The sequence below is a fragment of the Schistocerca piceifrons genome, chromosome 4, assembly GCF_021461385.2.
Source record: "Schistocerca piceifrons isolate TAMUIC-IGC-003096 chromosome 4, iqSchPice1.1, whole genome shotgun sequence".
NCBI lineage: Eukaryota > Metazoa > Arthropoda > Insecta > Orthoptera > Acrididae > Schistocerca > Schistocerca piceifrons.
In genome coordinates, this window is record NC_060141.1 from 493,069,799 (window position 1) to 493,095,953 (window position 26,155).

Consider the following 26,155-nt stretch of genomic DNA (forward strand, 5'->3'; position numbering starts at 1 on the left):
CATGTGATTACATTTTCACGTAATTTGGGTCCGTAGAGCCTGAGAAATTAGTACCCAGAACAACCACCTCTGGCCGGAGAATGTGCTGGCCAGGGTAGCAGTCGAACATTTTATGTATCCAGAAAGGCCCGTATAGGACCTGCAACATGCGGTCGTGCATTATCCTGCTGAAATGTAGGGTTTCGAAGGGATCGAATGAAGGGTAGAGCCAGGGCTCGTAACACATCTTAAATGTAACGTCCACTGTTCAAAGTGCCGTCAATGCGAACAAGAGGTGACGGAGACGTGTAACCAATGGCACCCCATACCATCACGCCGGGTGATACGCCAGTATGGCGACGACGAATACACGCCTCCAATGTGCGTTCACTGCGATGTCGCCAAACACGGATGCAACCATTACTACACTGTAAACAGAACCTGGATTCATCCGAAGAAATGACGTTTTGCCACTCGTGCACCCAGGTTCGTCGCTGAGTACACCATCGCATGCGCTCCTGTCTGTGATGCAGCGTCAAGGGTAACCGCAGCCATGGTTTCCGAGCTGATAGTCCATCCTGCTGCAAATGTCGTCGAACTGTTCGTGCAGATGGTTGTTGTCTTGCAAACGTCCCCATCTGTTGACTCAGGGATTGAGACGTGGCTGCACGATCCGTTACAGCCATGCGGATAAGATGCCTGTCATCTCGACTGATAGTGATACGAGGCCGTAGGGATCCAGCGCGGCGTTCCTTATTACCCTCCTGAACTCATCGATTCCGTATTCTGCCGACAGTCATTGGATCTCGACCAACGCGATCAGCAATGTCGCGATACGATAAACCACAATCGCGATAGGTTACAATCCAACCTTTATCAAAGTTGGAAACGTGATAGTACGCATTCCTCCTCCTTACACGAGGCATCACAACAACGTTTCACCAGGCAACGCCGGTCAACGGCTGTTTGTGTGTGAGAAATCGGTTGGAAATTTTCCTCATGTGAGCACTTTGTAGGTGTTGCCACCGGCGCCAACCCTGTGTGTATGCTCTGAAAAGCTTTTCATTTGCATATGATAGCATCTTCTTGCTGTCGGTTAAATTTCGCGTCTGTAGTACGTCATCTTCGTGGTGTAGCAATTTTAATGGCCAGTAGTGTAGAAGTCAGTATGTCCATGCAACATTATGGCTCCGTCCGCTCACCTACCCACTGTACCACCTGGACCACCTAAACAATAATGATCGGCAATATTCCTGCGAGCATTGACTTTCCCATCTTTCTCCGTACGTCGAGCTTTGTCGAGCATGGTCGTTTTGGGAAATCACGTATTATGGAGTGCAGGCCTATATGTCGCGTGGGTCTACCGATCTCTAAATCTTTGGCTACAATACACTCACTTGTCAATGTTATAGTGACACTCATTCCCAACATGCGTCTTTTCAGAGAAGGATTCGACCGTGACTTAATTTTTGTGGAAGAGAATGCGCGACTGCATCGAACATTAGGCCTGTAGGGATACAGATGCCCATTAACATGAATTATCTGTTCATTTCTGAAGCTGTAATGGCCTGACACATCCAATGTTGTTTTAAAGGAGATCCACGAATAAACAAAAACATTGAAAGATGGCAGTGGATCTACACAACGTAAATATATTTCTTGATTGTAAGAAAAAGCATATTATTACAGTAACCATAAGAAATGATTTAAAAATAAATAGCCGAAACAGTTAACTACACTCTCAGCGACGATTTATCTAGATATGAAAGTGACAAAATAAAAACACCTACAGCCGTCCTTATGGTTTATTTTATTTTTTCGCTACCAGTTTCAGAGCTTCATTGCGTCATCTTCAGGCTGTTTCTGATGCGGTACAGGTTGATATGATCCCCATTTATAACACACCAGTTGCCAGCATTACTGGATACGCAGATAATGTGTCAGCCCTCCAACCATCAACCATCAACTGCCGACTGACACGAGAACCATTGAAATACGACATCCAAAGATCTTTGGATGTCGTATTTGAATGGTTCTCGTGTCAGTTGGCAGTTGATGATTGGAGGGCTGACACATTATTATTTTCTTCTGGCCTAATAAAACTATTTCCTAATATTGTAAGATGCTTTCATAGGCTTAATGCCAACAGTACAACAAAAGTCAATGTATATATGTATATTGTCTATTATCGGCGTTTTGGGATCAAACCTATGAAAGCAGCTTAGTACTTTTAGGAAGTAGTTTTAATATGCAAGAAGAAAATAAGGGAATAACATACTACACGGCAGTTGGATAAAAATAGGTTTCTAATTACATGAGTAGGCAATAAATTTCTCTCATAGTAACTGCTTTTTAGAAGTGAAATCCTCCGTCCCCTCACAAAGATTTACAGAATTAGCTTAGAATGGAAGAAGAGAGCTGTTTTCGTGTCCTATCGTTGATCATCGCTTTACTACACGGCAGTTGGATGAAAATAGTTTTCTAATTACACGAGTAGGCAATAAATTTCTCTCATAGTAACTGCTTTTTAGAAGTGAAATCCTCCGTCCCCTCACAAAGATTTACAGAATTTGCTTAGAATGAAAGAAGAGAGCTGTTTTCGTGTCCTATCGTTGATCGTTGTTTTACTTACACAGAAAATGCAACTTTCTTAGTAGTCATTGCTCTCTCTCAGTTTGATGGAAAGGAAAAGTGAACTACAATTAACAAATGTATGTAGTGATATGAAATGTAAGACAATAAAAGCGTTACTTGAAGAACATCACAACGTGGTCTGGTTGGCAAGCGCTCCTCATGTGATCGACCCCTACCATCGCTTTTCTTATTTCTTATTTATTATTTTTTGGGGAGTGTTTGGAGGATTTGGGAGGATTTGTTTGTTATCACCACTATTCATAAATACATCACCTGTCATACCATTAGCGTCACTCCCCTTCGCTGCTATTAAAGTGTTTCATCTCTCTCTGTTTTCAGTCCCACAATGATATTATTTTCCAGTGTTACTAAAACGTTTCATATCTGTTCTGTTTTCATTTCCGCTATGATATTATTTAATCGTTCCCCGCCACACTTTCGGCTTGCTTTTTCACGATTTTGTAAATCTGAGATTTTGTCGACTATTTACACTTCTGTATCGGCCCCAGGTTCTGAACGTAAATGAATCGTTGCAGGCATGGATCTCAACGTTATGCTTGATAAGGTACATTGATCGTATTCACTTGAGGATTCCTGATAATAAGTGGACATTTCACTTCTCGTAGTGACCAGCGTGTGCTGTTTCCACCATAGCTCCAATCGTTACAATGAGCTGCTTCACCGTAATAAGTTCTCCTTTATTTTCATTATAAAGTTAATCTACATCCACATCTACATCCATACTCCGCAAGCCACCTGACGGTGTGTGGCGGAAGGTACTTTGAGTACCTCTATCGGTTCTCCCTTCCGTTCCAGTCTCGTATCGTTCGTGGAAAGAAGGATTGTCGGTATGCCTCTGTGTGGGCTCTAATCTCTCTGATTTTATCCTCATGGTCTCTTCGCGAGATACATGTAGGAGGGAGCAATATACTGCTTGACTCCTCGGTGAAAGAATGTTCTCGAAACTTCAACAAAAGCCCGTACCGAACTACTGAGCGTCTCTCCTGCAAAGTCTTGCACTGGAGTTTGTCATCTCCGTAACGCTTTCGCGATTACTAAATGAACCTGTAACGAAGGGCTCTGCTCTCCATTGGATCTTCTCTATCTCTTCTATCAACCCTATCAGGTACGGATCACACACTGGTGAGCAATATTCAAGCAGTGGGCGAAAAAGTGTACTGTAACCTACTTCCTTTGTTTTCGGATTGCGTTTCCTTAGGATTCTTCCAATGAATCTCAGTCTGGCATCTGCTTTACCGACGCTTAACTTTATATGATCATTCCATTTCCTAATGCCTACTCCCAGATAATTTATGGAATTAACTGCTTCCAGTTGCTGACCTGTTATTTTGTAGCTAAATGATAAAGGATCTTTCTTTCTATGTATTCGCAGCACATTACAATCTAGAATGTTCCCTAAATCTGCTGTCAATTTCTATATCGAAGTCCATTATGACAAAGTAACAACCCTTTTATCCTGAACGGCTCTTTTAAAGAACTATGAAGTATACTAGACGCATCCTAGACACAGAAAATCGGAAAGAAGCAATCACCTCTCTAACAAGTTTTTGCTGCCAGGAGAGATCAGGCGAGCTTCGCAGCCACTCGTGTGGTGGTAGCAGTCCGGTACTGTCAGCGAAGATACGCCCATCTGTTGCTCCACAGGTGGTTGCTACGTGCAACTGCTCCGGTGTAGCGGATAAATCACGCACCACTTCCCTGCTCGCTTCTCCGAAAAGCGGCTCTAAACGAGCAGTTGGTTCACCAGCGATAGATACCTGCGTTATCTTGATAGAATGAAGAGACGCACTCGGTGATCGCACCAAATCCTTTTGTAGGTTACAACTGTGATCCTAAGAATAAAGTATTGTTCCATTTCTCCATTGGAGCAAAGGAAGTAATTCTATTGTACAGTATTCAGCAGTATACAGAGTTCCTTTCTTAATTACATGCTCCACATGTAATTTGTATGATTACGAAGAGTGACAGTTCGAAAATATTTTTTACACAAACGACTCGTCGTTCAGCGGCACTCTGGCACCTCTCGTAGCTTGGTGCCTCGAGTAGCAGCTCATATCGCTTGGATCTTAAACCGGCCCGGGTTAAGAGTGAAGTTGCGTGAAAGGACTCAGTTTCCATGTCATGCGTAATTTGTTTGCGTGGACGGCAGAATGCTAATCACACACAGAATAGACTTACACTTAGTTCCTCCTATGCTAAGCGGCATATCAGGTAGCAAGTCCGCTCCAGAGAAAAGATGAGCTGCCAGGTTTTCAGCTTTATCCCAGTTGATACTCGTGCACTGAAGATTCTTTGCAAGATTTCGTTTCCAAGCGTTACAAGGTCTTCCTGTACTTTTGTATTAATCTGTTAATTTCCAAAACAGCGCTGCTTTGAGAATTCTTCCATCTTTCATGCTTAGAACGTACCACGCTAGCTTCAATCCACTGATTACATAGAGGCTGCTTAGGCCATCTCTTCTCAGAAATTCATGATTTTAAAGGTGGTAGTGGTAACTGACCTCAAAAGTTCGTCTCAAGCATCGTTGATGAATAACATTGAGCATGTGAACCATTTTAGTGGCTTTTTCTATGTCTCACATGTGTATATGTCCATCAGGAGGATGAGTGGAGTATAACCGAAGCTTTCTGGAGTCTAATTGTCATATGCACCGCATTCACTGGAAGAATACATAATGTTCCCTAGTTCTGCTGTCAATGTCTATATCGAAGTCCATGTTATTACAGATAAGGCAGTCAAGGTATGGAAGTCGGTCAACGTTTTGTAGCTCCTTCTGTTGCACAATAATTGAAGTAGATATATTTCCACTTTCCTATCCACACTGTTTTGTCTTATCACTATTTATTTTTAACCTGCAGAACTGGGAATTTCATCTGACGCGTTAGTTATTAATTGTAAACAATGTGGCTTTGCAGCTAGGTGAATAATGTCATCAGCAAAATACAGATCTTTAAGCCTAGATTGCTCGTCTCCAACGTACGCTTATGTTCGATTTGTCCTTAGTTCTTCTCATTATAGAAATTATGATTAATGTGAAAAGGATTGATGATCATTTTCAGAATATAATGGCTTACATTTCATGAAAGTTCAACTGATCTTTATCGCTTCTTGATACAGAAGTGAAATATAAATTTAACGTGAATGTAGACATACACAGCGAATTCTACCATTAATTGTTTACTACTTCCTGCGGTATAGTGTACTTATTTCTGAACCTGTGATTCATTGAATAATGAGATAATTACATTCAACATCGACAGTAGCTATGTATATTACTACTCACAAAAGTATAGAAAAGTCACGTAAAGCTCAGATGCCGGTGGCAGGTTGCGGATTAGAATGTTATAAATCCAAATAACACCACCTGAGCTTCTGTATAGCAAAATCCTTACAGTATATTAATTTGTGTGTATGGTGCTGGTGTTACTTCAGTTTGGTTAAATTTTTGTGAATGACATTTCCAAGAAACTATCTTGCTTCTTCAAGTTTACTTTTTAAATCTGTTTTCGCCGCTTAACTGATTACAGTGATTGTTGAAAACATTTTCTCCATTGAATTAAAAGTTTTGTACAATTTCAAAATTTTCTTTAAAGTTTTAAATTCTGTTTTCACCATTATTAATATCGCTAATTATATGGGTGCTCATCCACCATTAAATAACTTTTCTTGACAAATTATGGTATTTTTCGTATAATTCTAGTAGTGAACGATCTTTATTTGCTCTGTATGTAATGTTAATTCATTAGTACCCTGTACAAGATGGGTTAATCGTCTTAGTTCTTCATGTTTTACTTGGTTTTAATGCAAATTCTCCGCATTTTTAAGAAAGCGCTTTTCCAGTATTAACGCATGTTTCTTAGTAAATACACTGAATGTCTTAATAACATCATATCAAGTATAATTCATCCCTGTCTTCCCTTTCTATTACATTATTAAACTGTTATATTTTAGAAATATTAACCGGCTTTACTGTTGTGTTTGGATATGTTCAGAAGCGTGAATCGCTACATGGATCATTTTGGTTCTTTATCCATCACTGTCAGGCAGGGCACAAAGACTAGTCTAAACATTACTTTTTTTACTAGAACACTGTTCTTCAAAACGTCATTGATCAGAGTTTGGTCATCCCAATGTATTTCAGTCGAGAAAGTCACTGCTGAAATTTGATCTTAACAGCCAAGTAATGTTTAATTCTCATTTTTGTCAATCATAATCCCTTAAAAAATGTAAACTGACATTTTCAAAAGCTATTATCGAATTGTAGCAACACGTTATGATTTACAAGATATCCTCACATTACTTGTTTGCATGTCTATATGTTGGCCATTTCCGAGGAGTCGGATGTGCTATGAACTCAACCTCCACCTCAAAAGGTGTTCCTTGGTTATGCATCTTACAGTCACTACCAGCTCTACCACTTCATATCATATAACAGGTTAGATTACCTACCATGAAGTAAATAGACTACAAGAAAAATCACTGCCGTGCACATTGGAAACGCGAGAAAATAAGTTCCTGAACTAATCAGGGGTCTCGCCTATTGCTTGTGGTTGGAGGACCTGAGCCCTCAGTTGGATAAATTACGTTGTTAGTTACAGAATCAAATAGTGTGATCTGGTAAACATGATATCTGTTCAGAATGGGAATTAATCAAAATACACTTAAGGTGAGATTAACAAACGTTTTACGACTTTACTTCAACAGAATAAAGGAATTTTCAAAAATAGATACTTATTTGTGTAGTCACCAGCATAATGCTGGGCAATTAAGTTTCAAGTTTTCCCCAAACACAGAAAGGACACAAACTGTGACTTCAGACTGTGGTACAAAAAACTATAAGAAAAGGTTAAAAACTGTTGGAATCAAAATAGAGCGCACAACAGATTAAGAAATAATGAAAGGACTAGAAAGATCAGCAAAAGACGCATGAACTCCTGTGAATTAACGCAAACAACGAATCGAAACTTGAGTGGTTACCTAAACACAGAAAAAGATCCCCTTGATACAGAAAATTAAACTGTAGAAAATGTAAATGTAAGTGCGTGAAGCTCGTACAGCGATTGATGCAACAGCTGACACCCTAAATCTGAAATGAATTTCTCTGCCCTCACTCTGCCGCCACTTCCGAAGTTCATCCTTGAACTTCGAAGAAGTTGAAGGATATTTGCTATCGTGATCCACCGACAACGCCTGACAACATGCGCCAGCGCATTGTTAATCCATGTGCCAACATTACGGAAGGTGAACTACTCGCTGTTGAGAGGAATGTCGTTACACGTATTGCCGAATGCATTGTGGTTGAAGGGGAACATTTTGAGCATTTATTGCATGAATGTGGCATTTGTGAGAACTCACGCTGTAACAGCATGCGTTCTCACAAATGATAAGTTCACAAAGGTACATGTATCACATTGGAACAACCGAAATAAAATGTTCAAACGTACCTACGTTCTGTATTTTAACTTAAAAGTACCTGCCTGTTACCAGCTGTCCGTCTAAAATTGTGAGCCATATGTTTGTAACTGTTACAGCGCCATCTATCACAAAGCGAAAAAAGTGGTCCAACTAAAACATTCATAGCGCCATCTGGATTCCCCCCTCAAGTTTCGTTCTTTGTAGTTTTTTCGTTTGACGCTTATTTCGTGAGATATGTGGCCCGATCACAATCAATAGACCACCCTGTATACACTCCATCGGTAATGCTGGAATTCAATATGGTGTTGACCCACCATTAGCCTTGATGACAGCTTCCACTCTCGCAAGCATACGTTCAGTCATGTGCTGGAAGGTTTCTTGGGGCATGGTAGCCCATTCTTCACGGAGTGCTGCAATGAGAAATGTATCGATGTCGCTCGATGAGGCCAGGCACTAAGTCACAGGTCGTGCCTTATGAGTACGTGCTCGATCGCGTTGAAAGATGCAATCGCCATCCCCGAATTGTTCTTCATATCACTCGTCGCTCCATACAGCGTATTTCCACTGTTCAATCGTCCAGTGTTTACTCGCGTTACACTAAGCTAGGCGTTGTTTGGCATTTACGGCGTGATGTGTGGCTTATGAGCAGCCGCTCGACCATGAAATCCAAGTTTTCTCATCTCCCGCCTAACTGTTATAGTACTTGCAGTGGATCCTGATGCAGTTGGAATTCCTAGGTGATGGTCTAGATAGGTGTCTGTCTGTTACACATTACAACCCTCTTCAACTGTCGGTGGTCTCTATCAGTCAACAGACGATGTCGGCTTGTACGCTTTTGTGCTGTACATGTCCCTTCACGCTTCCACTTCACTATGGCATCGGAAACAGTGGATCTAGAGATGTTTAGGAGAATGGAAATCTCGCGTACAGACGTATGACCCAAGTGACACCTAATGACCTGACCACGTTCGACGTTCGTGACTTCCGCGGAGCGCCCCATTGTGCTCTCTCAGGATGTCTAATGACTACTGAGGTTGCTGATATGGAGTACCTGACAATAGGTGGCAGCACAACGCACTTAATATGAAAAACGTATGTTTTTGGGTGTATCCGGATAGTTTTAATCACATAGTGTACATAAGAAACAGCATGGGGGCTGTAACACTTCCTTGGGGATCGTCAGGAACCACTTCCGTTTTACTCGATGACCTTCCGCCAGTTAATACGAACTGTGACCTCCGTGACAGAAATCACGAGTGCAGTCGCAAAACTGAGACGGTATTCCATAAGCACGCAATTTCATTACAAGCCGCTTACGAGGTACGGTGTCAACAGCCTTCTGGAAATCGGTAAATCGGAAACATTTTGAAATCCCTTGTCGGTAGCACTCAAAACTTCGTGTAAATAAAGAGCTAATTGTGTTTCACAGGAATTCTGTGTTAAATATGTGTCAGTAGACCGTTCTCTTTGAGGTAATTCATATTGTTCGAATACAATATATGTTCCAAAATCCTACCGCAGATCGGCGATACTGATATGGGCCGGTAAGTTGGTGGATTACGCCTACTGCCTTTCTTGAATATTCGTTTGACCTGTGCAACTTTTCAGTCTTTCGGTAGGGATATTCCGTCGAGCGAGTGGTTGTATATGGCTGTTAAGTATGTAGCTATTGCATCTGCATACTCTGATAGGAACTGGTATAAAATCTGGACCGGAAGACTTGCTTTTTTTATTAATTGATTTAAGTTACTTTTCTCCTCGGAGGACATTTACTTCTGAATTACTCATTCTGGCAGCTGTTCTTGATCCAAATTCTGGATTATTTCTTTCATCTATCTCGGCGAAGGAATTTCGGAAGTCGGTGTTTAATAATGCTGCACCATCGTTGATAGTATTTCCATTCCTATCGCGCATAGAAGACCCTTATTGTGTCCTCCACTAGCTTACCTTACATACGTGGCACGACCCCAATATCTCTGGATTTTCTGCCACGTTTCGAGACAAAGTTTCTTTGTGGAAACAATTATAAGTATCTCGCACTGAAGTCCGTGCTAAATCACGAGCTTCTATAAGTGATCACGAGTCTTGGGGGATTTGCGCTCGTTTAAACATGGCATGCTCCTTTTATTATTTGTGCAACAGTGTTCTGGCGTGATTTTTTGATTCATTTGGTATAAGATTCTCAACTGCCCTCGATACTATCCCTGTGAACTCAAACCAACCTGATCTACATTGTCACTGTTAAGTTGGAAGGATTCGAAATTGTCTCTCAAGAAGGCGTTAAGAAAAATTTTATCTGATTTTTTTAAATAGATATATATTTTGGTGGATTTGGGAGTGCTTGAAATTAGACTCAAGTCTTTCATCAGTCGTATCATCTCAGTTGGGAATTCGCGGTAGGAAAGTAATTATAAAAGACTTGCCAGGAATATGCTCTACCCGTACTAACTCGCAGGAATTGCCTACTTCAAATTCACTACAAGATAAACTACTTCTATCAGCAACAAAAACGCCTCCGCGAACGGTATTTGGGCTATCCTTTCTGAACACCGTGAGGTCCTTCGCAAACTTTCGGTTGAGCTTATATCCTGCTTTAGCCAGATTTCGGTGCCTATAACGATTTGAGCATGCGTGTGTTCTACCAGCACTTGGAGCTCTGGTAATTTCCCAACCCAAGTATGATAATTTACTGCTGTTATACCGATGGTTCCTAGGTCTACATTCTTCCTGTGTTCCCACATACACTCTTTAAGATATTAGTCATTTTAGTGGTTACCCCGAGGCCCTCTAACCTAAAAAGTGTGGAATATTCAATGAAGAGCAGAGAGATTAGTTACCTACATTGCTACAAGATATGCCCGAATCACTCATGTAATCAGTGCGCAACGCAAGCGACATGTCGGTAAATAAAAACTGAATCTGAAAGGAAATGAAGTAAGAAAAACCTCATATGCAAATGAAGTATGGAAATAAGATAAAAATGTTAGGAGAAGTCATGAAACAGGCTGCCCTCTCACACATTTACAGATTGCTAAAGAGCATAAAGGCTTAATTTTTAAAAAGGAGATGGTACAAGTCCGACTTCACTAGTGAAATATAAATTTGATGAAACGCTCTTGTATCTCCAGCTAGGTGGCAGTGTTCAGATATCGTGATCTTTCGACGAGAATGTGAACACTGCTACCCGGCAGTAGTATGTGTCACACACGCTTAAATTTTCTGACGAAAGCTAACATCTCTGTCTTCTACACATGAAATGTAATACAATGAATTTGAAGTGTTCTTGTATATGTATCTTTCGGCAAATGATCGAAAAAATTATGGCTGCAATCTGAAAAATGCTCTCTACAACAGGCAACTCCAACAGAGGGGCAGTAAATACATTGATTCTACAAACATCAGAAAAAGTTTCGCATCACCCCGGTTCCCGGAACTCGGGAAGATAGACTTTAATTGTGGTTATTCTATCATCGACACAGTCCCTTTGACCGTTCAGAGATGACACTAAACCCACCCAAAGATGTAAGCAACCATGCATGAGCAGCGTCTATTAGACCTAGGTGGTCCGACAGTCATTCCACCAGGAAGGAGGTACACGGCTCATGTTGTCTGTAGTTCAACCATGCCTAGACGGTCAATACCGCGGTTTAGTCACGTCCGCTCTCTAGGTTCTAGGCGCTCAGTCCGGAACCGCGCGACTGCTATGGTCGCAGGTTCGAATCCTGCCTCGGGCGTGGATGTGTGTGATGTCCTTAGGTTAGTTAGGTTTAAGTAGTTCTAAGTTCTAGGGGACTTATGACCTCAGATGTTAAGTCCCATAGTGCTCAGAGCCATTTGAACCATTTAGTCACGTCCGCATTGTTACTTTGTGCCAGGAAGGGCTGTCAACAAGGGAAGTGTCTAGGAGTCTCAGAGTGAACCAAAGCGAAGTTGTTGGGACATGGAGGAGATAGAGCGGGACAGGAACTGTCAATGACATGCCTCGCTCAGGCCGCCCAAGGGCTACTATTGCAGTGGATGGCCGCTACCTACATATTATGGCTCGGAGGAACCCTGACAGCAACCCCACCATGTTCAATAACGCTTTTCTTGCAGCCACAGGACGTCGTGTTACGACTCAAACTGTGCGCAATAGGCTGCATGATGTGCTACTTCATTCCGGACGTCCATGTCGAGGCCCATCTTTGCAACCACGACACCATGTAGCGCGGTACAGATCGGCCCAACAACATGCCAAATGGACCGCTCTGGACTGGCATCACGTTCTCATCACCGATGAGTGTCGTATATTCCTTCAACCAGACAATCGTTGGAGACGTGTTTGGAGGCAACCCTGTCAGTCTGAACGCCTTAGACACACTGTCCAGCGAGTACCGCTAGGGAAAGGTTCTCTGATGGGTTGGGATGGCATTAGTTGGGGCGACGTACGTTGCTGGTGGTCATGGAAGGCACCGTAACGGCTGTACGATACGTGAAAGCCATCCTCCGACCAATAGTGCAACTGTATCGGCTTCATGGACGACAATTCGAGCCCCCATCGTGCACATCTTATCCTTTAGGACAACGACATCGCTCAACTAGGGTGGCCAGCATGTTCTCCAGCCATGAAACCTATCGAACATGCCTGAGATAGACTGAAAAGGGCTGTTTAGGGAAGACGTGACCCACCAACTACTCTGATGGATCTACGCTGAATCGCCGTTCCGGAGTGGGACAATCTGGACCAACAGAGCCTTGATGAACTTGTGAATAGTATGCCACGAGGAATACAGGCATGCAATAATGGAAGAGAACGTGCTACTGAATATTAGAGCTACCAGTGTGTACAGCAGTCTGGAGCACCACCTCTGTAGGTCTCGCTGTATAGTGGAACAGCACGCAATGTGTAGTTTTCATGACCAATAAAAAGGGAGGAAATGATATTTGTCTTGTTCTTTACTCAAATTTTCTGTACAGGTTTCGGAACTCTCGGAACGAAGGTGAAGCAAAACTTTCATTGATGTGTGTATATTGAGTGAATTTCTTCATGTTGGTCATGTGTTGAAGGTTACAAGAGCAACTTAGCTCAAAAATACGTCGAACAAATTCGTCACAGTCACTTTCAAGATTTTTTTTCACGTGACCATCTGATGTTATGTAGATCATTAACTTTCACAGCTAAAATTTACGATGTGATTCAGTACATCCGGATGTTATTTTATTTTATCTTTATTTCTTAATTTTTGTAACTTCTAGCCCCACATTGTATCTGCGAAAATTGCTTGATAAGTGTGTTCGTTGTTTACAGGTGAGTGCTGCGCGACAAGCTTCAGCTGCAGGAGTGGGGCAGCGGTAATTCGACCGTGGAGAAAGGCTGAGCTGTTGATGGTTTTAATTTTGCTGTCGGGACAGGTAATGTGATTCAGTTACCACAGTGGTGAACCGTAGTTGCTATTTGTGACGAGATTTGCGTATCGCCGACCGCTTGTAATAACAAGAAGAGACTAATCACCTATGCGTGTAGTTTTAACAATAGTTTTACTCTGCGAGACTAAGAACCATTGCTCTTTTGAGGAAACTGCGATGTTGAGATTCGGTAACATACTAACGAGAATGAAGTTTTCACTCTGCAGCGGAGTATGCGCAGATAAGGAACTTCCAGGCAGATTAAAGCTGTGTGCCGGATCGAGACTCGAACTCGGTACCTTTGTCTGTCGCGAGCAAGTGCTATATTATACGATCTACCCAAGCACGACTCACGCCCCGTCCTCACTGCTGTAGTTCTGCCAGTATCTCGTCTCCTACCTTCCAAACTTCACGGAAGCTCTCCTGTGGAAGTTTGGAAGGTAGGAGACGAGCTACTGACAGAAGTAAAGCATTTAAGACGGGGCGTGAGTCGTGCGTGGGTAGCGCAGATGGATAGGGTTAGCTGCGCTCTGTGATAAAAAACTGACTGATTAGATCAACTAAGAACTTCAACGGGCGTAAGGGGACGTCTGCCACGAACACATACAACGAACTATGACGAGCAAAAAAAAATAAAATTAAAAAAAATAAAATAAAAAAAGATGGTATAGCACTTGCCCGCGAAAGGCAAAGGTCCCCAGTTTACGTATCGGTCCGGTACACAGTTTTAATCTGCAAGGAAGTTTCAACATACTAACGATTTTACGTCTTTTGTAATTGAAAGGATTTCTCCTTCATCAATTTGAGGTGCATTTCAGTCAAAATGGAAAAGTGCTCTTCAATAGTTTCTCAACATTGTGAAATTTCGGTCATCAAAATGTGACACAAGTCCTTTAATCTATAAGGGATTATACCAACTTCCTGCTTCAAACTACACTCCTGGAAATTGAAATAAGAACACCGTGAATTCATTGTCCCAGGAAGGGGAAACTTCATTGACACATTCCTGGGGTCAGATACATCACATGATCACACTGACAGAACCACAGGCACATAGACACAGGCAACAGAGCATGCACAATGTCGGCACTAGTACAGTGTATATCCACCTTTCGCAGCAATGCAGGCTGCTATTCTCCCATGGAGACGATCGTAGAGATGCTGGATGTAGTCCTGTGGAACGGCTTGCCATGCCATTTCCACCTGGCGCCTCAGTTGGACCAGCGTTCGTGCTGGACGTGCAGACCGCGTGAGACGACGCTTCATCCAGTCCCAAACATGCTCAATAGGGGACAGATCCGGAGATCTTGCTGGCCAGGGTAGTTGACTTACACCTTCTAGAGCACGTTGGGTGGCACGGGATACATGCGGACGTGCATTGTCCTGTTGGAACAGCAAGTTCCCTTGCCGGTCTAGGAATGGTAGAACGATGGGTTCGATGACGGTTTGGATGTACCGTGCACTATTCAGTGTCCCCTCGACGATCACCAGTGGTGTACGGCCAGTGTAGGAGATCGCTCCCCACACCATGATGCCGGGTGTTGGCCCTGTGTGCCTCGGTCGTATGCAGTCCTGATTGTGGCGCTCACCTGCACGGCGCCAAACACGCATACGACCATCATTGGCACCAAGGCAGAAGCGACTCTCATCGCTGAAGACGACACGTCTCCATTCGTCCCTCCATTCACGCCTGTCGTGACACCACTGGAGGCGGGCTGCACGATGTTGGGGCGTGAGCGGAAGACGGCCTAACGGTGTGCGGGACCGTAGCCCAGCTTCATGGAGACGGTTGCGAATGGTCCTCGCCGATACCCCAGGAGCAACAGTGTCCCTAATTTGCTGGGAAGTGGCGGTGCGGTCCCCTACGGCACTGCGTAGGATCCTACGGTCTTGGCGTGCATCCGTGCGTCGCTGCGGTCCGGTCCCAGGTCGACGGGCACGTGCACCTTCCGCCGACCACTGGCGACAACATCGATGTACTGTGGAGACCTCACGCCCCACGTGTTGAGCAATTCGGCGGTACGTCCACCCGGCCTCCCGCATGCCCACTATACGCCCTCGCTCAAAGTCCGTCAACTGCACATACGGTTCACGTCCACGCTGTCGCGGCATGCTACCAGTGTTAAAGACTGCGATGGAGCTCCGTATGCCACGGCAAACTGGCTGACACTGACGGCGGCGGTGCACAAATGCTGCGCAGCTAGCGCCATTCGACGGCCAACACCGCGGTTCCTGGTGTGTCCGCTGTGCCGTGCGTGTGATCATTGCTTGTACAGCCCTCTCGCAGTGTCCGGAGCAAGTATGGTGGGTCTGACACACCGGTGTCAATGTGTTCTTTTTTCCATTTCCAGGAGTGTAGAATAACCATAGTACTACAGTTTTCATTCAGTAGTGCGTACCACCATTCAATACGAACAAAGAACGCAATTCCGTCTTATTCATTGCTAAACTAATCATGAAACAATATTATTACTGTTTTTGACAAACAATCTCAGTGACTCATTGTTTCTACACATACTTTTAGTTTTCACTGTAACGTCGATTCGTACGTTCGATATGACATTCTGGAAGATTTCCACATACTGTTCTAAACTAAAACGAGAAAAATAGACCATCTTCCAGATTTCGGATTGATGTACATCATATATTTAAGCTTTAAATCCAAATAACGACTGGTAATGTGTTTCAACCTCCGCTGTAAACTAAAACGTTTTGTATTCTCCTGAGACCTGTAGTATTAATAATTAATTCACATTTGCCACATATTGTATTTGCAATAGGTTCTGATGCTAATGCGTGGAACATTTGAGATTATCCTCTGTCATACATTTCAGAGTGGTTTGCATAGTATCTATGAAGATGTCTGTCGTTACTGCCTAGGTATCAACTTCCAAGTCTGTCCTAGTGACGGAAACTGTAACGGTTTCACTGAACTTTTGGAGGACCGCAAAAGAGCTTATTACATCTGAACCAGCGAGTTCCAGCTGACCACAGTTCATGTCCACGAAATGCCTGTGGATGGGTGAGGGTATGGGTGCAGCGAGAATCTGTAATACTTTCTGAGGAATGTAGAAATTAGTGTAGACAGAATGAAATACGTCAGACAGTGAAAAATAGCGTTGAGCTGCATAACGATTGATAACCACGTTTCATGCACCGCTTTTAATGCAACTTCCATTAAGTATCATTTCCTCCCTTTTTATTGCTCATGAAAATGGAAGCCGGCCGCGGTGGTCTCGCAGTTCTAGGCGCGCAGTCCGGAACCGTGCGACTGCTACGGTCGCAGGTTCGAATCCTGCCTCGGGCATGGATGTGTGTGATGTCCTTAGGTTAGTTAGGTTTAAGTAGTTCTAAGTTCTAGGGGACTGATGACCACAGCAGTTGAGTCCCATAGTGCTCAGAGCCATTTGAACCAGCCAAGATTTGCACGGTATTCCTTGTTCCGTACATCAAGAAGCACTTTGTGATAAATTATTAGACATGGAAAACTTGATGGGACTGGTGGCAGGAACAGTTAATTTTATGCAGTAGAAACGCGTTATCATATCGGCATTAGCATCAGTTTTGATTGAACTGAACCAGGAATTCACAGACGTTATGTGTTACTGCAAAGAACGTCGTTGAAGTCAAGAGGCATGCCTCAAACGATTTTTTGATTTATGACTCTCGGTTGTTGAGTTTCTGAAGGAAAAAGCTAAAAGAATTACAGGAATTGTCTTCTAAACTTTTGAGGATACTGCCAATCGTACATCTGTTTTTCAGCTGTTTTCGAAAACATTTGTCGCTTCAGTTGAAAGCACCCTGTATACGATGTATGTGCAGATGGGGCCAGTCGATCTGTAATGCTATTTAGGTTTAAAACATAAATATTTTTACGATAAAACTGTGCAGAAGTTCTACTTTGTTTTCTTTGGGAGGAGTCTGCACCTCCGTAATGAACTGCAAAAGTGATTCAATGTTCCGATAAACGTATGTGCGTGAAATGCTTTTTCGATTATGAAAATAAGTCACGGTTACGCGGAAATCCGACTGACGAATACCTACGAAATGCTGTGTCTCCACCTTATATCAACAGTTTGTACCGGCGCGCAAAAAATAAGTAATACGGAAAATGTTTTGTTAGCGATGTATGTTGTTATAGTATGTGAAACCAAGTCGTACGCAAGACGTTCAGTGTTCCTTGGGCGATTGCATTGCCATCTAAATCCGGTGCGTTCACAGTTTCGTCCTCTTGCTGTTCTTCACGTTCAGACAGTGCACCGTGTAAGCTAAAAAGACATGCACCCGGAGGCCGAGTATCCGATGTTGAATATCCAATAATGCTATGTGCTCCTTCCATTTTTGCAGTGTGGCGTGATTAGTTGGCGAAATGTGCTGCCAAATGACGGAACTCTACACGTGATCGACAGTACTCCACACGAAAAGTATTCTTGGCCGTCCCTGATGTATACCGATCTATTCTGTGTTCAGATATAGTATTTTAAGCGGATGTAAATCAGCTGTATAATGGCAGGGCCCATTTCGAAGTAAATTATGCCCCGTATGAGATTGACGTGTTCTTTCTTAACTTTTCCACGACAAGTAAATTCGTTTTATATCCAAGACCAAAGCACGGTGACGGCAAATTATCATGCATCTTCTGCTATTTTCTTTCCTTTTATTTTATTTTCTTTCCTTTTTTTTTCAGTGATTACTTTTGAAATAAATTTCACTGCCATTATTATAATGATTATTATCTTAAAATTTCCATATCGTTTCTATTTTACTAGATTTTACAGTTAATTAGGTGTGTGACAAACACATCTCTTATTCAAAACGAAGAGTTCTTATTGCTCAAGTTGTTATTCGGTATAAAACTACCTTGTATATTCGAACTGAGATTGAATATCAGGACTGTACATGATATTACTCACACACAAACTGACAATATTGTGCCTCAGTAAACAATTGAACGATCCATTACAGTAACCACACTAAGGACGAAAGACCTTGAGGGATAAAAAACACTGGTACATCCTGACTGCTCTTATGGGTAGTCCGTAAGTTGTAGAAACAACTGCGGTTACTTTGCGAATTGACCTGCTAGCTGTAAGCACCACGAATTTGCTGATTTCGGCGAGATTCCATTTTTCTTGGTACACGTCTTGGTACGCCCATACAGTGCTTCCCTTTATAGACTCGCTATATAATTTTACAGTCGAATTTCTCTGAAGCTTTTCGTTTCATACCAAATAATAAGATTTATCTAATGTTATGTGAACACCACCACTAATACTACTTGGAATGAATAGTACCTGTCAATCGCACACGAGCATTCTGTGACTCATACTCTCGGTTCTCGCTTGTCCTTTAACAGTGCTCTAATCTTAGTTTTTCGGACAAGTTGTTGGTGCATACGTGATATTTTTGTCATTTATTTTGTAGCGTTGAGCTCAATAAACATAACCTACAGCGGTGGAGTATATTGCGGCTATCAGGAACGACTCGAAATTTAAAACGTTCCGAACAATAGCATCCAAAAAATATTGCAACCGCATCACGTATCTACGTTTCGAGGTCAAATTATTGTTTCGATCATTTGGAGTTCATTCAGTCGCAATGAATAAGCCCGTCGGACAATTTCGTACCGGAATATCGACAGCAGCCCAGAGGCAAATAGAAATATCCTCCAAAATTTTAGGGGTCATACATACAGAATATTTTCAGCTAATAACTACGAGATTGGTCTCTTGATTTTTTCCATCTAATCAGCATACGAATTGCCTTGTACATAAAATTGTATCCATTGGCTGATTCGTTGGAAAATGATTGAAATTCGTATCATATGTGACTTACAATGATACAAATCAATTACGTACGATACTTCATTTGTTCTATAAAATACTTGTTATGTAAAATCGTTGTCAGCTAACATAGAACGTGCTGAATTAGTATCGCGCTGAATGTATAACTGAGAAATTTAGTGTTACAGTAATTTATGTTCCTATATTACATCATATAAACAGTCAACTTATCCCAAGGAACGAAGGGAAATCAGAGTCGACAACGAAGTCATTAGAGACGGTTGCATCAGGGAGAAACTTTTTTTCTGTCTGAAGACGATATTAGAAATTTCTAATTTGTATTGAGTATAGCACACGTGATAGTAAGAAATTAATATGTAGCTTCAGTATGTTCATAATACTCCGAGTTCCGGCTTTTAGCCTCGTACATCGCTTTTGAAACATAATGAAATTCGATAACGCTACGGCTGATATCCCTTTACCATCACACTGAGAAACACGGCACTCTAGTTAATAAATTAGAGTTCTCTGAAAAAATAACCCAGAAACCTATAATTATGGTTTTCGTCATGTCGGCTCCTGGATATGGAGACAAAGGGTTAAGGTGGCTCACTCGTAGGTAAAGCCTGTGGCAGACGTTGGCGGAATACAAGGGAATTCTAGTTAGTGTACAAAGCAGGTTGCTTAGAAAACACTCTTGTGTTCCATCTCATAATATGTTCAAGTGTATGGGACAAGTACCAGATAGATCTAACAGGGGACACTGAACATAGAAGAGAAGAGAAGCACGAATGGTCGCAGTTTTGTTTGACTCTCTACGGAGCGTAATGGAGACGTCGAAAAAACTGAACTGGCAAACTCTTGAAGACAGAAGCAAACTATCCAGTGATAGTAGCTTTTAAGACCTAACTTAAAGTGATAATTCTGGGAATATACTACAACGCCCTACGTACCGGTTCCAAATAAATTCCGAAGAGAAGATTAGACCAAATGAAAAGCGCAAAGAGATGTTGAAGCAATTATTCTTCTCACACTCTGTACAGGAATGAAGTAGGGGAAAAGTGCTAAGAAATAGTACAGCGTGAAGCATCCTCTACCATGCATTTCACAGTTGTTTCAGATTCCTGATGTAGACGCAGATGCAGATGTGCTCTTTATCCAACTACCGTTTAAAGTGCGGCTCGTCCGCGAATATACAGTTTCCTTTTACATCACGTTTCTCCCTCCTTCGCGCTTTCCGCAGTTCGCTGAAGATGAGTACCGGGATTGGTCATTTAGTAAAGGCATAACAGGTTTCTTTTCCCATCTTTGCCCACACCGAGCTTATACGACGGATGGATTGACCTCACCGTCACTGGAACGTCAACCACTCGTCTTCTTTCCTTTGCTTCCCAAGACATAGTGTTAAAACAGCATGTCTTTGGAAACCTTCGATATTAATTAACATATTCATTATTTGATAAACAAAACTTTTGTGTACGTAAATTAATGTTTAAAATTCGTACTGAGTTCTGTCCCATTTTATGTAGAAATTGGAAAGTGAAAGTGCTGTAAGAAAAGAAAATTATTTGAAAGAAAATAGTGCCCATCGGAAAATTTCACGAAATGTGCAATTGGCGGAAAGCAAAGTGAGCGACTTATGGGTGCCAAATATACAGGAGGGAACTTCACGGCAGCTTCATTAGCGTAATAACAAGAACAAGGAACCTGAGTGTGTCGAGAATAGAAGACGTGGAAGTAACGACAGCGAATGTTATGGGAGTGCTGGAGAAGTACTACGATGATCAATTATTTTAAAAAGAAATCTGAGAATATAAGAACACTGTCGAATAACTTTTAATTTCAACAAACATAGTGAAATAATGTGGTGAAATAAATGGTAATGTTGTTTAATTAAAGTTGGTGCCGAAATAAAGTTGGATATAATTGGTGAGTAATCAAAAGGATTATTTGCAGCTCTATTATTCCATTTAATGACTTGCTTACGAATCAACTTCCTCAGACACTGATGAAGTCAACCTGAGCTCAGCATGTTCCTTAAGGTAAGAGAGCAGACTATACTTACGTGCACCAAAATACTTCAAAGAAAACTGTTTCAAGATAAAGAAAAAGATCAAAATAGAACTCTGTGCAAATCAAATTTATTCACTAACAATCCGTAGCAGTAAGATGACATCATATGCACACACGAAAATATCTGTTTCACAACTAAGTACACTGACGGAAAAAAATTTAACACGTAAGAATAATTATAATCGGTGTATAGCAATGAAATTTCGGAAACACGTTTGTCGTAGGTAACATAGTTAAGAGATTAACATTGCAAGATCAAATTGTGAAATGCTGGTACATTAATAACAGGTGTAACCACCAGAATGTTGAGTGCAAGCATGCAAAAATGCATGAATTGGGTTTTACAGGTGCTGGATGTCTGTTTGTGGGATGGAGTTACATATCTGTTTCACTTGGTCTGTCAGTAAAGTGATTGTATTGCGGATAACGCTGAAGTTGTCGTCCAGTGATGTCCTATACCAGCTCGAGTGGAGACATTTGGTGATCGAGCAGGGTAAGGCTACAGGTCCACACTCTATAGGGTATATTGAATTACAACAGTGATATTCCGGCGATCGTTATCCTATTGTAAAACACCCCATTGCGAACTGTTCATGAATGGCAGCACAATAGATCGTATCACCAGTTTGAGGTACAAGTTTTCATTCAAGGTGCTTGGGATAACCACGAGAGCTCTCCAGTCATACGAAATCGCACCCCAGACGATAACTCCAGGTGTAGGTTTGGTGTGTCTAGCATGCAGACAGATTGGTTGGAGGCTCTCAATTCGACTGCTTATTACCAAAACACTCTCATCACTGGCACCAAGGCAGAGCCATATTTCAACAGACATTCACACTTTTCTCCTGTGAGCTCTTGCTTGACACCATTCAAGTCGCAAATGGTGGTGGTTTGCACTCAGTGGAAAGCACGGTAGATGGCTTGTGGCTCGGAGCTGTCCTTGTAGTAACTTCTTTGTAGCACTTTACTGTGTCACGGCTGTGCCCAGTGCTGCTCGCATAGTCGCTGCAGATGCAGTACGAAGGGCCAGAACCATATGGCAAACATGATGGGCTTCTCTCTCCGTAGAGTCACATGGCCGTTCAGAGCTCGGTCCATTTGCGACCGTACATTCTCATGACCTGTCACGTAGAGAGGGTGCATTACTGCCATGTCTTTCCATAATGTCACGGAAGGAGCATCCAGCTTCTTCTAACCGTATTACAAAATGGCTCTGAGCACTATGGGACTCAACTGCTGAGGTCATTAGTCCCCTAGAACTTAGAACTAGTTAAACCTAACTAACCTAAGGACATCACAAACATCCATGCCCGAGGCAGGATTCGAACCTGCGACCGTAGCGGTCTTGCGGTTCCAGACTGCAGCGCCTTTAACCGCACGGCCACTTCGGCCGGCTAACCGTATTACACGACCTCGTTCAAACTCAGTGGGATGCTGATAATGGCGCATTTGTCGCCTTATGCGAATGGCGTGAAATTGAAACAGGCATCACTTTTCACTTTCGTTCATGTCGCAAAACTCTTTCTTGGTGTTTTTTCCGTCAGTGTCTTAAAAAATTGAGACTAAAGATTTGAGAACAAAAAGAATACAAAAGTAGAAGAGTTGTGTTTGCCTTTCAATATGAGTTTATTAGTAGACGTAAACATTGTAAAAGGTTTATAAAGTATCTGCATAGGGATGTGGCAGTAATCAGAATGTTCCCAACCTCGTTTCAGGTTACCAGATCTGTATCTCTGAATTAACAAAAGTGAGAGCATCCGATCTGATTTACCATCTGGTCATGCTCATTGGTCACGAAAACAACGGAATGAGTGGAGACACTGATGTGTGATGTGTGCACATCGACGTAGCAGTTACGATCTTGTATTCCCTGAAGCACGTAAGAATATGTTTTTGAGGCTTGTTGAATTAACACCATCTGTTTGTGTGTTTTAGAAGCTTGTCTTGTTACTTTGTGTTCTCTCGACCTGCCCGAGGAGAAGGTACGAGCTGGGCCTGTTGATTGTTGGAGAGTAAAAGGGCTCGTACCAAGAGCAGTAGTTCATGTGTAAGGAACTCATGTGTAACCCTGCTTTAAGTATCAGCCTCCAATTATAACCATTATATCTTCATGCATTTGTAGTTGCGTGAGTGGTGGCTTAAATTAAAAATCACGAGTTTGTTTCATGTTGTTTAATGATCCTGTGTTGAACTATTGCAGAAGTAAACTCTAAAGTCATTTACTTGTCAGTCTGAATTTGTTTTAGAGATTTCTTATTTAATTAAATTTTTTTGAGAAACTTTGTCTTAAAATTTTATGCTCTGTGTTTTCTTTTAATAAGTATCAAGGAATGAAACTTTTTCAGAGAGTTATATTGTAATAAAGTCAATCACGTTTGTGTATTGTGGCCTAGTCCTTTCATTAACTGAACCTTACCTGTGTAGTGGAAAGTAGCGTTACAATGTGTGTTCTGTAAATCGCACCAAGCTCTGGAACAAGCTAGATATATGAGTCTGTAGTTTGCTTTCATCAGTATCAGATCACTTTATTCTTTTCCATCACTAGCTTTTACCACTGACGAAAAGTGAGCATTTCATACATCTGTGTGACTCATGTCTATAGACTGACTCCAGTAGCTAACGTAGCACTGAAAGTGCAAAATTCAACTGCCCTCTACCACCTTCTTCACTCTTACACATGCAGTAGTTCCCAACAAGCGGTTGATAGACTTTCAGATGGTCTTATCATCTTGCAGCCGCCTATCTAGGGAGCCTAATTTCCAGGGCACGGCTGAATTGGCGGAGCGTCCTACGAGCGCAGAATACGGAGCGAGAGGGCTGAATGGCTGCTTCGCCCCTGCAGTGCAGCAACTGCAACCAGCAGGGGCAGTTCGGGAGTGAGCCGCCCCCTCGCCAAACGGAAAGGATATGAGCACTCAGTTCCTCACACATCGTAGCCCTTTCGAGTGCTTTCCAACGGTATTGCCCCACACTCCAGGAACGCACCGAGTCCCTTTATATTCACTGTCTGAGCCCGCATATTTTTGCGCCGCGAAGTTCGGCAGACCAACACGAATGGTCAAGTGGCTGGGAACGCTTCGCTATATACTCACAGTTCGTAAACCTTTACCACGGTTTTAGTATTCAGTTTTGGAGGTTATTTGTAAAAGATTCCTCGATTTGTATGCACGATAAAACCGTGGGGTTAATTTTTCTGTAAACCAAGGATCACAAAATTGAAAATTTGTAGTTTATGTTATCTATAATGAAGCTACGATAAATTAAGTTATGGGAGTGCGGTGGGATAGAGAGGAGGGGAGGTGTAGCCACCAATTTCTAAGAGGTGGCAGGATGGAGAGGAGAATCTCGCTTTTGATGCCAAACCCTATTCATAAAAATATTGTAGAGTAACTAATGCCCTGCGTTTCAAATAACGATTCTTTTAATTTTAATCAAATAAAGTTCTGCTGCCAGCTTCGCATTTGGCATACTTTTATGTATATAACCGACTTCACCAGATCAAGCTGTCGTCTTCGGAAGTTTACAAAACTCTGGAAAACATAAATCATAAGAAGATACCCATACATTTATGTAAAGTACAACAAGCATACTACGAGGAACTTACTCAATATTGGGTGCTAACACTGATAAACAGCCCTCAGTACCTTCGTCAATGAAGCAAACATACTGCCATATGGGCACAATGTACCCGATAATTGTAACCACATATTGATAAGTAAGTGGCAGTTAACCATACCTACTAGGAAGTCAAGGTTGTACGCTGGAGGAAAGGTACGTCTATAAAAGCATATAAAAAGAATAAATATGGCATACAAAAGGGAAACAGAAAGAAGATCAATAGCCTTTCTTAAGAATTTTAACCCGAAATTCAATACAAATCCAACATACAATTGACTAGTGTCTGAGCCTTTTCGTCTAATGAGTAACTTCGAATTTTGGTTACACGTTTTATATGCATTTATATATCTTTCTGCTAGCGCATCAACGTAGCTGTACAGGGGATGATTAAAAAAGAAATAACGGATTTTAATTGTTAATTACAGACGAATTGTAAAAGATGGAAACACATTGTGGATGTCACTGGATAGAGGAAGGTTCAAAATTTTATTTTCGCACATACAGTATACAACACGCTCAACATGAGCACCATGCGTTGCTCGAGAAACATCGAAATGGTAGTCCATTTCATTCCACACGCTCATCAACATGTTCCTGTTAATTGAATCGGGAGTTTCAACCAATCGACTTGCCAGATCTTGAAGAGCAGAGGCCATAGGTGAGGCAAAGACTTTGTCTTTCATGTATTTCCGCAGAAAAAAATCGCAAGGTGTGAGGTCTGGTGGCGTGGGTGGCCAATAACAATGAACAAGATCTTGTTGTCCTCCTCTTTCGATCCAACGTTGGGGATGGTATTGTTAAGATAAGGCCGCGTCTCATGATCAAAGTGATAGGGGGCGCCGTCATGCATAAGAATGAAATCATCTGAATCTTCATGAGGTTGAGGAAACAACCAATATTGCAGCATGTCTAGGCATGACATTCCTGCCACTGTTTCATCTGAAAGAAAAAAGTCCATAAACTATGTAAACAGAAAATACTAAAATTCATTAAGTCCCGGTGAATTTCTTTCATATTCGACAGTAACATGTGGATTTTGTGATCCCCACATTTTTACATTAAAGTGGTGTACTTTACCCGATATATGAAACATCGATTCGTCTGAAAAGATGTGGCCGTGCGGTTCTGGGCGCTACAGTCTGGAACCGAGCGACCGCTACGGTCGCAGGTTCGAATCCTGCCTCGGGCATGGATGTTTGTGATGTTCGTAGGTTAGTTAGGTTTAATTAGTTCTAGGTTCTAGGCGA